Raw genomic sequence first — 14,710 nt, forward strand, 5'->3', positions numbered from 1 at the left:
TTAAAAATGAATTTCTAGAATTTGCCAAAATATGAGCCTATATTCCTGAAAGCTAAGGGTTTCCAATACACTAATTTATTAAATTATCTGACACATCTCTCTATCTACAAAGCAAGAGTTCTCTTCATGAGAATCTTATTTTTAGATTTGATGAATGGGAAAATTGAAGCAACTTGTTTTTGGATACTGAATGTCTAGTTCTTCACTTCAATCTGATAAACAAAACAGGCAAAGAGGGCAGTAGAGGGCACACTAGTCTCAAAAGAGAGACAGCAGCTAGATCCTAATGGCAGAAAGATGAACTTTTTCTGCAGCTTATTAATAATACAGTAAATAGAATTGACTGTTTAGGCATTGCGTTCCCTCCTCAGCTCCGATTATGTTGTCAGTGGATTTCCCCAGTTAAGAAGCCCAGTAGTGAGACCGTTCTTGGCATTCAGTAAAGCTGATCCTGGGAACTGAAAGAATGATGGTGTGCAAATCCTGCCTGCACACCGCCTGCCTGCCTTGTACTGTTCATGTACCACAGCGAGGGAAGGCTGCTCAAGGGATCCGAGGAGATATCAGAGAAAACTCCAACTCTGGGAAAACAGAAGAAAAGGTCATCCCTTACAAGTGTGAACCCTCACAGCGTCTCTCTTCCCAAATCTATACATAGAGAAACCACAACTTCCAGACAAATTTAGAGCCTGGAAAAACTGGATGTTAATTCCTTAGCGTTTTCATTTAAAAAAGAAAAAAGAAAGTCACTTCTAAAATGTGGATTCTAAGAGTTTCATCAGTAGTGGTAGGGTTTCTTTTATTTTTAATGAAAAATAAGTTAGGCAAACCATCTGTGATTTCTTCTTAAAACTCTCTGAATTAGCAAAAAAGAAATGTGTTAACTATTAGATCCCAAACATGCAGACACTGTAGTATGAAATGGCAGTATGCGAGGACCCTGAAACTCATACCAAGTACAAACTGGTACAACTGTTTTTTTCTTTTCTTTCCTTTTTGAGTAGGCTCTATGCCCAGTGTGGAGCCCAGTATGGGGCTTGAATCCAGTGCGGGGCTTGAACTCACAACACTGACATCAAGACCTGAGCAGAGGTCAAGAATGGGACACTTAACTGACTGAACCACCCAGGTGCCCCCAAACTGCTACAACTTCTACAGAGGGTAATTTGGCAGTATCAGAATTACAAATGCAATACTTTTTAACCCGGCAACTCCATCCTGGGAATTCATTTCACAGATCAGCCTGCACACATGTGAAGTGATGCATAGACAAGGTTAAGCATTTCTGCATTCTTAACAGTAAAAGACTGGAAACAATTCAAGCACACATCAACAGTGGACTAGTGAAATAAAATATGGTACTCTTTACAACAGTGTACAACTGTAAAAAATAGTAAATGCTGTTCAGTAGAAATATAATTTGAGCCACATATATAATTTTTAATTTTCTAATAGCCACATTTTAAAAACAAAAAGAAGTTGGTAAAATTTTAGTATTTTATTTAATTTATATGTAAAAAGACATCATTATTTTAACATGTAAACACTGTATAACATTAAGGTAGTGTAAAAAAAGAGAATGTAAACTAAGTCTCTGAACCCTAATGTGTTTTACACTTATACCACATCTCAATTTGGACACTGTATTTTTGATGGTTAAAGTGAATAACCAAAACAATAACAATAACTAAAACAAATACCAAAACAATAACGTCTAATGGGAACGTTACTGCTAGCATTTTACACTGCTACCATTTTAAAATCTACATTTAAATTAAATTTAAAGTTCTCGGTTTTAGTCTGCCAGCCACATTTCGAGTGCTCAGTAGCCAGCCCGTTGCTATCTTCTCAGTGTGGTTCTGTACGAATTGATCTCTATGGTGTATTGTTCAGCAAAAAGCAAGCTACAGAACAGTGTCCGTAATATACTACTTTCTGCATAAGGGAGGACACATGCAATGTATATTCTTATTATTTGTTTATATTTACATTAAAAAGAAACTAGAAGGATTAGTACACATGAGACTAATAAAAATAGCTATCTGTAGGGAGTGGGAGTGAACAGTGCAGATGTGGGTAGGAGATGGAGTAAGATTTTTTGTTGTCCTCCACAAACACTGCTGCTCCCACATGGTGCCGCCTCGGTGAATGGCGTCACATACACCTGACACCCAAGAGATCACGGGCCATCATGCTCGACTCCTTTCCTCACTCCTTCAACACTAAGAAATCTTCAGCCTTGGAGATCCCACCCCCAAACGGCTTCTCCACCTAACCATTCTCCCCATGTACACTGCCACTGCTGCATCAGGCCCCCGCTGGCTGTCCCCAGGATTACCGCACTATCCTTGGAACTGATTCCCCTTCCCCCAGGCCCAATTTTTCCATCTATCTGAGCTACCACCCAAGCAGTCTTTGTAAAACACAAATCAGATGAAGTCACTCCCTTTTGATGCCACCATCTCATCATCCTCTCCCTCACCCCCCCACAAGAAACACCTGCGGGATAGAGTTCAGATTCCTTGATGCATATAAATTTCTAACATTTGGCCTCTCTGCCTTTCATGCATGATTATTTCCTTCGACTCTCATATAAATGCTGTATTAGAGGCATATAAAACTCCCTGCAGTTCTGCAAATGTGCCAAGCTCCTCACACCTGGATCTTGTCGTACAGCTCATTCCTGAAATGGCTTCCTTTTTCACTGACTTTTGAAAACCCAGCTTTATTTCAACCATTCACTTCAAGACAAAGTTGGCTGACCTCTCGGAATTCTGTGCTCTCACAGGATCTTTTACTTATCTTATAACTGGCAACATTTCATAGAGTGAAGACAAATCCCTGGGCAGGCAAACAGGTTCTAGAATGTGTCTTACTACTCCTTGAAACCCCAGCAACTAGCACAATGTTTAGCAATTGCTAATGGATCTGCCCCAGCAGCCACTCCATTTAGGACTCTGTGCAGTGGCCACGTGGGGAAAGGTGTGGTCTCCTCCCTGAGGGCATCTCTCGCTCTCTCTTTTTTAATTTGACAGAGAGAGAACAAGCAAGCACAAGCAGCAGGACTAGCCGAGGCAGAGGCAGAGGGAGAGGGAGAAGAAGACTCCCCTCTGAGCAAGGAGCCCCATGTAGGGCTCTATCTCAGGACCCTGGGATCATGACCTGAGCCAAAGTCAGATGCTTCACTGCTTCACCTTCACCCACAGAGCCACCCATATGCCCCCCGGCAGCATCTCTTATTTGAGCCATGTTAGGGCTTCTATTCATTAATTTGTCTAAACCATTTGCCTTAGAATTTGTATATCTCTTCTCTCTGCCTCTTTCCTGGACGTTTTGCCTAATTAACTTCTAATCATTGTTCACTTTATCCCTAATCTCACTTGGGTCACCAATTAGACTTCCCCACAGTGCTCAAAACATCTATCACAGTTGGTGTGTCTGCAGGGCTTATGTGCTTTACATCTGGCTTTCCCCTCGATAACAAGGCGCAGCAGGCAGGGGCTGTGTGTGTGTGTGTATACACACAATATAATCTCACCTATTATAGTGTTTGACACTAGAAGATGCTTCAGTAAGTTTTCAATAAATGAAAGAATGAAGTTCTTTACTAAAATTAACATTTCATGGCAGTACTTCTTGGGAACAGTGAGGTTCATACATTTATTACCTGGCCAATGATGCAGAACATCTTACTTTTATTTGACTCATACCAATCTTGTTGAAGATTCAGAAAGCTTTATCATCCTAATGTTTTGGGATTTAGTAAAGAAGTGTACCTAACCACTTGCCATTAATATATTCCTAGATTTTAATAATTCATCTCTCTGTCTCTGAAAATCCACCTCTTTGAATCTCCTTTAAGGCCTATCCATCTGGTGAATTCTGTTTAGCTCAATTGCTGGCTCCTCTATGCAGAGTCTCCTGACTTCATACCAGTCACTACTAAAAATTCACTTACCATCCCTGAGCTCCTACTATGGCTGAGCACTGCTACAGGTTAAAAAAAAGTCACAAAAGATGCCCAACCGAATCCCCTGGGAGCTCGCCCCCCTCGTGCTCAGGATATGGTTTTCTCACCCAGCCAAAAACCACTGATGAGAGTCTGACATATCCCTTCACAGTGCTGGGCTGGAAAATGGTTAGGAATTAACAGTACAGGGTAGGAAAGGAAAGAGAGAGGAATGTTCTGGAAAATGCCAAATTTACCATCAGACTAAAGAATAAGAGCCAAGAAGCCATGTCTCAGAAAGAGGTACGTGAAAGTTACAGGGAGCAAGACTGTCATGTGAATAGTCGAGGGTCTCAGGTGATGTACAGGGACGGAGTGACAGTAAGACTTATGAAGTGCACAGAATTCAGCAGGTGCGAGGTGCTATCATGTCTGTGTCCACATCTGTCATTCTACCTCAATCTCCTCCTGGATCCCACTTTATTTTTATTTTTTAAAGATTTTACTTATTTATTCATGAGAGAGAAAGGCAGAGACACAGGCAGAGGGAGAAGCAGGCTCCATGCAGGGAGCCCAATGTGGGACTCGATCCCAGGTCTCCAGGATCACGCCCTGGGCTGAAGGCAGGCGCTAAACCGCTGAGCCACCCAGGGATCCCCTGGATCCCACTTTATTGCAAACTCCATGAGCAAGAACTGTGTTGCATCCATCTTTGTATCTTGCATATCTGTTGAATAAAAAAAGGAATGCAGATCTCTGATCCCTGCCCCCACTCCTCCACATCCTCTGGGCCATGTCCTCTGATCATGCTGTGGACCGTCCCCTCCTGCTGTCCAGCTCCAGCACAGTCTCCCTGAGGTACACTGGCCCAAATGCCACACATGAATTCTAAGAGGCCCCACACCACACTCATATATACGTATAAACAGACCTGCAAGTTCTGGTTTTCAAGTATTATAAATTACAAAGTTATTTCTAGATTTTAGCTATCCACGTTCTCCTTGGTCTCTATTATTATAAATAATCAACAGTTATCAGAAAGAACGCCATCTAAAGAAGGGAAAAAAGAACCTAAATAAATGGATGCAGAGATCAGAAGTAGACAACTTGATATCCAAGAATGGTGGGGGGAAAATGCCTATGCTTTCACCCTAACCAAGCTGTTCTCCTTGCTGTTGATTCAATCACTGAACTAGTAGTTTCTTTAGTTCTTCAGACACCTCTCAGGTGTGAGCAGGCAAGCCAGGAGGGCATCACATGGGTCGTCAGCATTTAGCTAGGCAAATTCGTTTTCAAACCATGCCAGATAGGATCATAAAATGCTGTGAAGAAAACACAGCATTTTGGTTTTATGGAAATAACAATTAAAAAACGCTCACACCTGCTACAAATACCCTGATTCAGAGGAAAACAGCAGAGGAGAATACGGTTACAAAAATAACTCGGTGACTAACAAATAGACAACCTACCTAGTCCCTAAGCCCAGAACATCCAAAGGGCTTCTTGATGAATGTGACGTGTTCAGGTGCTGGGTGATTTACTGAAAAACTAGATCCTGTCTTAAGTTTCAGGGTTGTGTTTCTGATTCACTTTCCCTGGAGGTCAGGGTTCAAATTACACTGAAAACAAGAAAAAAATATCCATGATAAAAAAAAAGCTACTACAGAATATGAAGATGACCATGTGCACAGAGAAGACAGGAAGCAAAAGAATTGGGATTTTAAAAATTAAAATTTCAATAAAAAAATAAAAAATAAAAATAAATAAAAAAATAAAATTTCAATAATCATAACCAATTGTTATTTATTAAGCAAATAAAAGTGAGCTCAAAGATAGATAAAAAACATAACTTGTGTGGGGTGCCTAAGTGGCTTACTCGGTTAAGTGTGTGACTTTAGCTCAGGCTGTGATCTCAGGGTCCTGGGATCGAGCCCCCTGAACTGGGCTCTGAGGTCAGTGGGGAGTCTCCTTCTCCCTCTCCCTCTGTCCTTTCCCCTGCTTGAGCTCTTGCTCTCTCTCACTCTCTCTCTCATATAAATAAATAACCATCTTTATAAAAGAAACAGCTGGTTTGAGGATTACATTTTAAAATTATTTTTTAATTTAAATACAATAAACATACTATGTTATATTAATTTCAGGTATGCAAAATGATCCAACAATTTTATTTTTTTATTTTTTTTTATAAATTAATTTTTATTGGTGTTCAATTTACCAACCTACAGAATAACACCCAGTGCTCATCCCGTCGTGACCCCCTCAGTGCCCGTCACCCATACACCCCCACCCCCCGCCCTCCTCCCCCTCCACCACCCCTAGTTCATTTCCCAGAGTTAGGAGTCTTTATGTTCTGTCTCCCTTTCTGATATTTCTCGCACATTTCTTCTCCCTTCCCTTATATTCCCTTTCACTATTATTCATATTCCCCAAATGAATGAGAACATACACTGTTTGTCCTTCTCCAGTTACTGTGGCCAAGTTCAAAAAGGGTGTTGCCTGAGTTCTCCTCTGGGATTTTGATGGAATCTTGTCTCACATTTAGATCTTTCATCTATTTTGAGTTTATCTTTGTGTATGGTGCAAGAGAGTGGTCCAGTTTCATTCTTCTGCATGTGGATGTCCAATTTTCCCAGCACCATTTATTGAAGAGACTGTCTTTCTTCCAGTGGATCGTCTTTCCTCCTTTATCGTATATTAGTTGACCATAAAGTTCAGGGTCCACTTCTGGGTTCTCTATTCTGTTCCATTGATCTATGTGTCTGTTTTTGTGCCAGTACCACACTGTCTTGATGAACACAGCTTTGTAGTACAACCTGAAATCTGGCATTGTGATGCCCCCAGATACGGTTTTCTTTTTTAAAATTCCCCTGGCTGTTTGGGGTTTTTTCTGATTCCACACAAATCTTAAAATAATTTGTTCTAAGTCTCTGAAGAAAGTCCATGGTATTTTGATAGGGATTGCATTATACGTGTAAATTGCCCTGGGTAACATTGACATTTTCACAATATTAATTCTGCCAATCCATGAGCATGGAATATTTTTCCATCTCTTTGTGTCTTCCTCAATTTCTTTCAGAAGTGTTCTATAGTTTTTAGGGTATATTTTGAGAACCATTTGAATGGTAAATGGTTCTCTAACCTTTTATTTTCAGGTTGTAGGTGTCCTTCTGTCTAAAATGAGTCTCTTGTAGACAGCAAATAGATGGGTCCTGCTTTTTTATCCAGTCTGAAACCCTGCGCCTTTTGATGGGGTCATTAAGCCCATTCACGTTCAGAGTTACTATTGACAGATATGAGTTTAGTGTCATCATGATATCTATTTAGTCCTTGTTTTTGTGGATTGTTCCACTGAACTTCTTCTTAAAGGGGAGTTTTAAGAGTCCCCCTTAAAATTTCTTGCAGAGCTGGTTTGGAGGTCACATATTCTTTCAGTTCCTGCCTGTCTTGGAAGCTCTTTATCTCTCCTTCCATTTTGAATGAGAGCCTTGCTGGATAAAGTATTCTTGGTTGCATGTTCTTCTCATTTAGGACCCTGAATATATCCTGCCAGCCCTTTCTGGCCTGCCACGTCTCTGTGGAGAGGTCTGCTGTTACCCTAATATTCCTCCCCATGAAAGTCAGGGACTTCTTGTCTCTTGCTGCTTTAAGTATCTTCTCTTTATCTTTGGAATTTGCAAGCTTCACTATTAAATGTCGAGGTGTTGAACGGTTTTTATTGATTTTAGGGGGGGATCTCTCTATTTCCTGGATCTGAATGCCAGTTTCCCTTCCCAGATTGGGAAAGTTTTCAGCTAGGATTTGTTCAAATACATATTCTGGCCCTCTGTCCCTTTCGGCGCCTTCGGGAACCCCAATTAAACGTAGGTTTTTCTTCCTTAGACTGTCATTTATTTGCCTTAATCTGTCTTCATGGTCCCTTAATTGATTGTCTCTTTTTTCCTCAGTTTCCCTCTTTGCCATTAACTTGTCTTCTATGTCACTCACTCGTTCTTCCACCTCGTTAACCCTCGTCGTTAGGACTTCTAGTTTGGATTGCATCTCATTCAATTGATTTTTAATTTCTGCCTGATTGGATCTAAATTCTGCAGTCATGAAGTCTCGTGAGTCCTTAATGCTTTTTTCTAGAGCCACCAGTAGCTGTAGAATAGTGCTTCTGAATTGGCTTTCTGACATTGAAGTGTAATCCAGATTTTGTAACTCTGTGGGAGAGAGGGCTGTTTCTGATTCTTTCTTTTGAGGTGAGGTTTTCCTTCTAGTCATTTTGCTCAGTGCAGAGTGGCCAAAAACAAGTTGTACTGGAACACGGGGGAGTATCACTGGTCCGTCTAGCTGGTCTTCTGGGGGAGGGGCCTGCTGTGCTGATTCTCAGGTGTTAGCACTTGGGGGAGCTGCTCTACCCCTGCCTGCTGCAGGGCTCAGCGGGGGTTGTTTACCCCGTGGGGCCCCAGGAGGATCAGCCGCAGTTGCTATGGCAACTCTGGAAGCCTGGATTCAGCCTCCGCAGGAACTACGGGGCTCTCGGTTCTCCGTCTGCAGGGCCTGGAGGCTCCGGGGCGGGGCTGCTGATCTGCTCAGCTCGGGGCAGGAGCGTCCTCGCTGTCCTGGGCCCTCCCGGCCTCTGCCTGTCCCAGGGGGAGGCGGGATCCTGGGCTGTGTCCCGGCGCCCTGTGCTCCGGGGCCTGCGCTGTTGGATTCGCGCTCCCGCCCCGCAGCTCCCTCCCTGGAGCCGCTCCCGAGCCCTCCGAGCTGCTCCGGTCGGTCCCGCTGTGCGCGCTGCAGCCCTTAGGGAGCTCAGCGCACTCTCCTGCGCTCGCAGGTGTCTGTTAGTGTCCCAGGGAGCCCGAGGGCATCCCCGCTCTCCTGGGTCCTGTTCCAACTCCCTGCGAGCCCCTTTCCACCCGGGAAGGTTGGTGCAGCTCCTGCTTCTCCGGGACAGGGCTCTCCTGTCCTGGGGACACTCGCCCCGGCCCTAGCCCGGCTCCTCGCGGGACCCCTCCCCCTCGGAGGCCTTTTGTTTCTTTATTTCTTTTTCCCCGTCTTCCTACCTTGATAGAAGCGCGAACTCTGCTCACTGTAGCATTCCAGCTGGTCTCTCTTTACATCTCAGGCCGAATTCGTAGATATTCAGGATGATTTGAAGGTTATCTAGGTAATTTGGTGGGGACAGGTGATTTGGGGACCCTGCTCTTCCGCCATCTTGCCCCTCCCTCCTGATCCAACAATTTTAGACATTACTCAGGGTTCATCAAGATAAGTGTACTCTTAATCTCCTCCACCTGTTTCACCCTTCCCCTAACCCACATCTCCTTTGGTGACCATCAGTTTCTGCTCCATAGTTAAAGAGTCTGTGTTTTTGTCTTTTATTTGTTTCTTAAATTCCACATATGAATGAAAGCATAGGGTATTTGTCTTTCTCTGACTTATTTCACTTAGCATTACATTGCCTAGGTCCATCCATGTTGCAAATGGCAAAATTTCATTCTTTTTTATGGCTGAGTAATACTCCACTGTATATACACACCCCATCTTCTTTATCCACTCATCAGTCAATGGACACTTGGGCTGCCTCCATCATTTGGGTTATTGTAAATAATGCTGCAATAAACATAACAACATGCATTTATCTTTTCAAATTAGTGTTTTCATATTCTTGGGGTAAAAACCCAATAGAGAATTTAGTGGGCCTAAACTATTAACTCTAATTTTTTGAGAAATTTCCACACTGTCTTCCACAGTGGCTGCACTAGTTTGCATTCCCACCAACAGTGCATGCAGGTTCCTTTTTCTGCACATCCCTGTCAATACTTGTTGTTTCTTGTTTTAGCCATTCTGACAGATGTAAGGTAATATCTCATTGTGGTTTTGATTTACATTTCCCTCATGATGAGTGATGTTGAGCATCTTTCCATGTCTTTTGGCCATCTGTATGTCTTTGGAGAAATGTCTGTTCATGTCTTCTACCCATTTTCAATTGGATTATTTGGGGTTTTTTTGATGTTGAGTTGTGTAAATTCCTTATATATCTTGCATACTAACCCCTTATTAGATTATCATTTGCAAAAGGGTTGCCTTTTAGTTTTGTTGTTTCCTTCACTGTGCAGAAGCTTTTTATTTTGATGTAGTCCCAATAGTTTAATTTTGCTTTTGTTTCTATGGCCAAAGGAGACACAGTATGCAAAAACAAAACAAAACAAAACAAAACATCGTTATGGCCAATGTCAGAGAAATTACTGTCTTTGCTGTCTAGGATTTTTATGGTTTCAGGTCTCATATTCAGGTATTTAATCCATTTTGAGTTTATTACTGTGTATGGTATAAGAGAGTAGTCCAGTTTCATTCTTTTGCATGTAGCTGTCTAATTTTCCCAACACCATTGTTAAACAGATGGTCTTTTTCCCAATGCATATTCTTGCCTCGTTTGTCCTAGATTAACTGACCATAAAAGTATAGGTTTATTTCTGGGATCTCTATTCTGTTCCATTGATCTATGTATCTGTTTTTGTGCCAGTATCACACTGTTTTGATTACTATAGCTTTGTAGTATATCTTGAAATCTGGGATTGTGTTACCTCCAGCTTTGTTCTTTTTCAAGATTGCTTTGGCTATCTGGGGCCTTTTGTGGTTCCATACAAATTAGGATTATTTGTTCTAGTTCTGTGAAAAATGCTGTTGGTATTTTGATAGGGATTGCATTAAATGTATACATTGCTTTGGGTAATACAGACATTTTAACAATATTTTTTCCCCTAATCCACGAGCGTGGAATATTTTTCCATTTGCCTGTCATCTTCAATAATTTTCATCAATGTTTTATAATAAAGTTTTCAGAGGTCTTTCACCTCCTTGGTTAATTTTATTCTTAGGGAATTTATTATTTTTGGTGCAATTGTAAATGGAATTGTTCCCTTGGTTTCTCTTTCTGCTGCTTCATTATTAGTGTATAGAAATGCAATGGATTTCTGTATATTTATTTTGTATCCTGCAACTTTACTGAATTCACTTACCAGTTCTAGTAGTTTTTTGATGGAGTCTTTAGGATTATCTACAGATAGTGTCATGTCATCTGAGAATAGTGATAGTTTTACTTCATCCTTACAAATGTGGATGCCTCTTACTCCTTTTCCTTGTCTGGCTGTTGTGGGCTAGGACTTCCAGTACTAGGTTGAATAAAAATGGCGAGAGTGGACATTCTTGCGTTGTTCCTGACCTTAGGGGGAAAGTGCTCAGTTTTTCACCATTGAGTATAACATTAGCTGTGGGTTTTTCATAGATGACCTTTCCTATCTTGAGGTATGTTCCCACTAAACCTACTTTGTTGAGAGTTTTTATCATCAATGGATGTTGTACTTTGTCAAATGCTTTTTCTACATCTTTTGAAATAATCATAGTTTTTATTTTTTCTCTTATTGATATGATATATAGTATTGATTATTTTGCAAATTCTGAACCACCCTTGCATTCTAGGAACAAATCCTATTTGATTGTGAATTTTTTTTAAAAATATATTGCTGGACTTGGCTTCCTAATATTGCTGAGGATTTTCACATCTATGTTCATTAGAGATACTGGCCTGTAGTTTTTCTTTTCTTTTTTAAAGATTTTATTTATTCATTCATGAGAGACACACACACACACACACAGAGCAGAGACACAGGCAGAGGGAGAAGCAGGCTCCATGCAGGGAGCCCGACATGGGACTCGATCCCGGGTCTCCAGGATCACACTCTGGGCTGAAGGCAGCGCTAAACCACTAAGCCACCCCAGCTGCTCTTTTTTTTTCCCCCCAGCATCTTTATGTGGCTTTAGTATGAGAGTAATTCTGGCTTCATAGAATAAACTTGAAGGGTTTCCATGCTCTTTTCTGGGAATAGTTTGAGAAGAATAGGTATTATTTCTTCTTTATATGTTGTTAGAATTCACCTGTGAAGCAACCTAGTCTTGGACTTTTGCTTGTTGGGACTTTTTGGTTACTGATTTAATTTCATTGCTAACAACTGGTCTATTCAAATTTTCTATTTCTCCCTGATTCAATTTTGGGAGGTTATATGCTTCAAGGTATTTATCCAATTCTTCTAGGCTGTCCAATTTGCTGGCATATAATTTTTCATAATATTTTCTTTTTAAAAAAGATTTAGTTATTTATTCATGAGAGACACAGAGTGACAGGCAGAGACATAGGCAGAGAGAGAAACAGCCTCCCCACAGAGAGCCTGATGTGGGACTCAATCCCAGGACCCTGTGATCATCTGAGCCAAAGAAAGATGCTCAACCACTGAACCACCCAGGCGTCCCCATAATATTTGTATTTCTGTGGTACTGGCTGTTATATCTCCCCTTTAATTTCTGATATTGTTTATTTGAATCCTCTTTCTTTTTTAATTGGTGTGGCTAAGGGTTTATCAATTTTGTTGCTCTTTTCAAATAATCAGTTCCTGGTCACTGATCTGTTCTGTTGGTTTTGTAAGTTTCTATTGCATTTATTTTTTTTTTATGATAGTCACACACACACAGACAGAGAGAGAGAGAGAGAGAGAGAGAGAGGCAGAGACATAGGCAGAGGGCAAAGCAGGCTCCATGCACCGGGAGCCTGACGTGGGATTCGATCCCGGGTCTCCAGGATCGCGCCCTAGGCCAAAGGCAGGCGCCAAACCGCTGCGCCACCCAGGGATCCCCTCTTGCATTTATTTTTAATCTATTCTTTTTATTTCCTTCCTTCTATTGGTTTGGGGTTTTGTTTGTTCTTTTTGCTCCTTTGGGTTAAGGTTAGGTCGTTTGAGATTTTTCTTGTTTCTTGAGGTAGGCCTGTATTGCTATAAATTTCCCACTTAGAACTGCTTTTACTGCATCCCAAAGATTTTGGACCATTGTATTTTCATTTCTCCATGTATTTTTTTATTTCCTCTTTGATTTCTTGGTTGACTCATATATTATTTTTATTTTTAAAATGTTTAAAACTATTTAAAGATTTCACTTATTTATTCATGAGAGATACAAACAGAGAGTGAGGCAGAGACACAGGCAGAGGGAGAAGTAGGCTCCATTCAGGGAGCCTGATGCAGGCCTCAATCTAAGAGCTGAGCCACCCAGGCGTCCCTCATTTATTAATAGTATGTTATTTAACCTCTATGTATTTGTGTTCTTTCCAGATTTTTTTCTTGTGTATGACTTCAGTCTTTTTCTTTTTTTAAAAGATTTTATTTATTGATTCATGAGAGGCAGAGAGAGAGAGAGAGAGAGGCAGAGACATAGGCATAAGCAGGCTCCCTCTGGGGAGCCCAATGCAGGACTTGATCCCCAGACCCCAGGATAATGCCCTGAGCCAAAGGCAGATGCTCAACCACTGAGCCACCCAAGCATCCCAACTTCAGTCTTTTTGAATTTGTTGAGGCTTGTTTTGTGGCCTAACATGTGATCTATTCTGGATAAGGTTTCATATGCACTTGAAAAGAATGTGTATTCTACTGTTTTAGGATACTGTGTTAGAACCATCTGGTCCAAAGTGTCATTCAAAACTACCATTTCCTTATTGATTTTCTGTTTAAATGATATATTCATTGATATAACTGAGGTGTTAACATCCATTACGATTATTGCATTACTACTGATTACTTCCTTTATGTTTGCTATTGGCTGCTTTATGTATTTGGGTGCTTCCATAATTATTTACAATTATTACATCTTCTTGTTGAATTATTCCCTTTATGATTATGTTTCATAATCCTAAAATATAAAAAAAATCCTTTTTTATCTCTTATTACAATCTTTATTTTAAAGTCTATTTTGTTCAATATAAGTACTGCTACCCTGGCTTTCTTTTAATTTCCATTTGTATCACAAATGTTTTTTGCCCTTTCACTTTCAATCTGTAGTTGTCATTAGGTCTGAAATAAGTCTCTTGCAGGCAGCATACAGATGGTCTTGCTTTTCTACTCATTCCATTATCCTGTATCTTTTGATTGCAGCATTTAGTCCTTTTACACATACTTCTTCCCATTCTGTTGCTTATTTTATAGTCATTTTTGTAATTTTTCTATTCTTTTCTTCTCTTGCTTTCTTCTCTCACAGTTTGCTGCTTTTCTTTGGTGATATATTTATATCCCTTTCTCTATATTTTTTTGTCTATTACTGGTTTTTGATTTGTGGTTACCATTAGATTTATATATAACATCTTATGCATATAGCAGTGTATATTAAGGTGATAGTCATTTAATTTTAAAGCCATTCTAAAAGCAATAACTTTCTATTCCTCTCCCCACCAGCTACCACATTTTAGGTATATGGTGTCATACTTTATGTCCTTTTATTTTGTGAATTCCCTAATTTTTATTGACATGCTTAAATTTACTGGTTTTGTGCATCCTACTTTTATTACTCCTGCTTATGGTCTTTCCACTCAAAGTATCTCCTTTACCATATCTTGTAAGGCTTGTTGAGTGATGATGAATTCCTTTAACTTTTGTTTGGGAAACTCTTTACCTCTCCTATTCTAAATTATAGCATTACTGGATAGAGATTCTTGGTTGCATGTTGTCTTTTTTTTTTTTTTTATGGTCTTTCAGCACTTTGAATATGTCATGCCACTCTCTTCTGGCCTGCAAAGTTTCTGTTGAAGAACCAGCTGATAGCCTTATGAGGGGTTTCTTGTATGTAACTGTCTTCTTTTATCTTGCTGCTTTTAAAATTCTCTATCACTACTTTTTGCCATTTTAATTACTATGTGTCTTAGTGTGAACCTTCTTGGGTTGATTTTGTTGGGGGCTC

At 40.5% G+C, this 14,710-nt stretch overlaps 1 protein-coding gene across 1 annotated transcript in view; it reads right to left on the reverse strand.

The window, feature by feature from the left end:
• Positions 1–14,710, reverse strand: part of REC114 (REC114 meiotic recombination protein) — a 107,242-nt gene that overhangs the window by 16,515 nt on the left and 76,017 nt on the right. The gene's annotated exons all lie outside the window — the stretch shown is intronic.

Source organism: Nyctereutes procyonoides, unplaced genomic scaffold (assembly GCF_905146905.1).
Source record: "Nyctereutes procyonoides isolate TBG_1078 unplaced genomic scaffold, NYPRO_anot_genome, whole genome shotgun sequence".
NCBI classification, from domain to species: domain Eukaryota; kingdom Metazoa; phylum Chordata; class Mammalia; order Carnivora; family Canidae; genus Nyctereutes; species Nyctereutes procyonoides.